Below are 3,945 nucleotides of genomic sequence, written 5' to 3'. Positions count from 1 at the left end.
CAAAACAAAACCGGAAATGGAGGGGTTATGACGTCATTGGCAGGCCACAATATGACACGCTCCGTGTCACTAGTTAAAATTGCTTATTTCTCTGGATTTAAACATTCTTCGAAACATTTGGGATAGTGTCAGCAAAATATATAACACTGTTCTAGTGGTTTTTGGATATTTTAATTTTAGAAAATCGTACATATTGTGCCTTTAATTATATATTTCCTTTGATAGGATTTCTCTGCGAGCTTTCTGTCACCCTCATCTATATTTGAAGTACAGACAAGCTTTGTAATTTACTTTTTTACAGAAAAAGATTTTCACTACAGAAGTTAAAACGCTGCCTTGCCCCGTGTGAGGCTCGAACTCACGACCTTCAGATTATGAGACTGACGCGCTGCCAACTGCGCCAACGAGGCTGCGACAACAAGGCTTGCAAAGGCTTCTGGGAAAAATAGGCGAACCAATACATTTTTCAAACCTTATTACATATTTTACTCCGCAGGAACGCGGCTAATGCTTAATTTAATTTAATTTATTTATTTTATTGAGAAAAATGTGCTTTTGTTGACTGGAAGTTGACGCGCGTGCCAGCTGCGGATGATTACGCTGTGGCGACACCTAACGGGAGCACTTAGTAACTCTACCAGTGCAAATGACAAAATATTTACTTAGACTTTATATTGTTTACACTCACAAATAATAATGTGGTTCCAAAAACAAGAAAATTAAATGATTCCAGAGGTTATAATTTATTTGTATATGCCAGTAGTTAAAGAACTACAAAATAATTAACCATATAAAGCCTGCTTTATCATATATGATACATTCATTTCTAATGGCCTCTACATTATGAACATGATCAGAAATTTGCTTGAAAAACCTTCTGCGTTCTTACTGCTAATTCATACTTTTTTAGTAAGTAAAAAAAGCAACAACAAAAAAAGTATACTTTCAATTTGTGGTACGCTTTTCTTTTTTGCTGTCAAATCTTTAATAAGTTTTATAAGGTAAACTTAAGAGGTAAACTTTAGCAATATTTCAATATTAGCTCATTAACTGGACTGAAGCAACTTCATTTTCCATTATCTATGTTCAAGTTAAGAAACAAATATGACACAACGGCCTTTTGAGGAATGTTTATTTGTACATCTCTCAGTCATCATTGTATTTCATTGCATTATATATTTCCCCCCACAATAAAAACTACAGAGCTTTGATCATCAAACTAAACATTCAAATATCTCATTATTATTAGGATCAATAATATTAGGAAATAAAAAGTGACAACTGATATTACATGCATGTAAGTAGTATTTTATGCTGTTATAAAAAATATCAGCACCAAATAGGCTGGCATATTTTGATCAAATTGGGCCTCTGAATAAATTTGAGGTGTTTTCACCCCTTATGTATGAGCCACATATCTTCCTGTATCATACTACATGAGCCATAAAAGCCTAATGAATCAAATATGATACAAAATATAAAACACATGCAAACTTTTAAATATATATATTTATAACTAAAGGTTCAATAAACTGTTACATAAAAAAAGACTATTATTTCATATGTCAGAATTAAACTGTTAAACTGCATTAAACTGTTGATTTTTTTATTATTAAGTATTTACAGAACGATGCGCCATTAAGCACAAAGGCCAAAAACAACAACAAAAAAACTCAATCTCCCATGATGCCGTGCGTTTCCTCCGCTATCTCGCGCCTTTCCATCTTGTTCCTCCCGACAGTAAAACGTTTAGTACAATAAGAACTGCTTAATTTGAATTGTATGTACTCAAGTGTCTGAGTGCTTTTTGTCCACTTTTGATTATGAGAGATTAACCAAGTAAGACATATGAAATAATACTTTAAAAATAAATCTAGAAAAGCTTGCATGTTTTGTATCATATTTGATACGTCAGGTTTTTATGGCTCATATTAGAAGATTAAAAAAACCTTGAAATTTGGTGCAGATGTTATTTACATGGCAAGAAGTTAGATGGAATTCTGATCGCTTGTAATTTAAATCAGTGACATTTTTAGATCTGTATAACTGAAAACTGAGTTGTCAGTCAATATCTTAGTAAGGTGATATGTAAATGCTCTTCAAACTCCACTTGTGTACAATGCAATACAGTGATGATTTAGAGATGTACAAATGAACAATCCTCAAAAGACCAGGCTCTATATTTGATGCTTATGTTTTAATAATTAATGTTTCATAATTAAAAAAAAAGTTTCATAATTTTTCAGGAAAAAATTGTCTGGATAATAAAGTAAAATTGCTTCTGTCCTGTAAATGTTGAAATGTTATTAACTAGGGATGCACGATATTGGATTTTTTCCGATATCCGATATGCAGATATTTTTAAACTCTTGGGCAGATAGCCGATGCCGATACCGATACCGATATATTTCCTTTTTTTGGAAACAACACCAAATCTCTACTGTGTGGAAATTTATAAGCAAATTATTTTTAATTTTGGTTAAGTAAATAACACAACAGTGAATCTAATCATCATTCAGGCAAAACTTTGCTTCAAGAATGAGCCACACTGCTGACGTGATCTAATCGCTAGCACACCCTGAGCACATGTGAGTTAATGTATTCCTCTTATCGGCAAGACATTTCAACATAATTTTTCATATCGGGCCGATGCCGATATGTACATTTCAAGCCATTATCTGCCGATTCCGATATCGGTCCGATAATTTTGTGCATCCCTATTATTAACAATATAAAAAAATCTAAGCAACCATACATGTGTATCATTAACTGAAGGTAGACATTTTTAGTATTAAACTAAAATACCTTTTACTAAAAATTTATGAAATGCCAATTACAGGGTAGAAGACATGTAGAACACTTAGTACAACAGATTGTTTTTAGTAATAAGCACCATCCTTGCTAAATATATTTTCTATATTAGAGGGTACTTTTTCAGAAATTCCCTTAGCTAATACAGTGAAACACATGCACTGAAAGCTTGAATGCAGTCTGATTCAAAGCTGAACCAGCACAGAGCTCATGTTAAGCTTTGACATCACACCTTGTAGACTGATGCAATCCGAATCTGTGCTTTGAAATTCTGAGCTGTCTGCAATAGAGGACTTTCCAGCATCATCCTTACATAACATAAAAGGACATTTGCAATTTATGTGGATATGAAAAACGACTTGATTTCAGAAGTCTGAATCATTTTGACCCATGAGCAGTTGTAAGTAGCATTGATTGGTTTATGGCAGGTGATGCTGACATGTATTGATGTTTCCAAGTGTGGGCATTTTTTTCCTGAGGTGTTTGAAAAAGACTGATAGATTAGATTAGTTTGAAGACTTAAAAGATTTAGTTTTTAATTTGTGTTGTATTTTGGAAATATCCTACTCTTTACAGTATTGCTAAATTTGCTGATGTTATTAAGTTGTTACTACTTACTAGTTAATGCCCTGTTGCACTTGGGTGCTTTGGTAAAATCTTTTGTAAAATTAAGCTATACATTTTAAAATAGTTTGTTTTGAGATTTGCCTGTTCTTATTTTCAGTGCTTTTTTCAAAAGCAGCTTTTAAAAGCTGTAACTTTATTATATTAATTTAAGTAAATTTTATTATGATAAAGCTGTAACTTTCAAAACTCAAAACCTCCTTCTCCGTGCATATTTATTGGTCATTTATGGACTATTGACATCTTTTCAATGAATTTGAAAAGTTTTGCAGCAACAATACCTTTTTAGTGTTCAGATTCCTGACTAAATGTAGCACCTCCAGCTCTGCATGTTTCTGAAAATTCCTTGCATTAGACATGAGTGCTGAGGTTTATTCGTAGCACTCTGTGATCATTTCGCACTGACCTTCATAGATCATTTCAGCATGAATTATTTTGTTTCACTTTAATGGTGGATCCTGAATTAACACTGGTCATATGCAAATGAAAATGTCTTTGCAAATAAATAAA

General features: G+C 32.7%; 1 non-coding gene across 1 annotated transcript; it reads right to left on the bottom strand.

The window, feature by feature from the left end:
• Window positions 1-337: 337 nt before the first annotated feature.
• Window positions 338-410, bottom strand: trnam-cau (transfer RNA methionine (anticodon CAU)). The gene has a single exon. It is a non-coding gene; the product is annotated as a tRNA-Met (tRNA).
• Window positions 411-3,945: the final 3,535 nt, after the last annotated feature.

Source organism: Sinocyclocheilus grahami, unplaced genomic scaffold (genome assembly GCF_001515645.1).
Source record: "Sinocyclocheilus grahami isolate Dianchi unplaced genomic scaffold, SAMN03320097.WGS_v1.1 scaffold116.1, whole genome shotgun sequence".
NCBI lineage: Eukaryota > Metazoa > Chordata > Actinopteri > Cypriniformes > Cyprinidae > Sinocyclocheilus > Sinocyclocheilus grahami.
The sequence above is the reverse complement of the archived record's forward strand: the minus strand, read 5'-3'. Positions and strand labels throughout refer to the sequence as shown.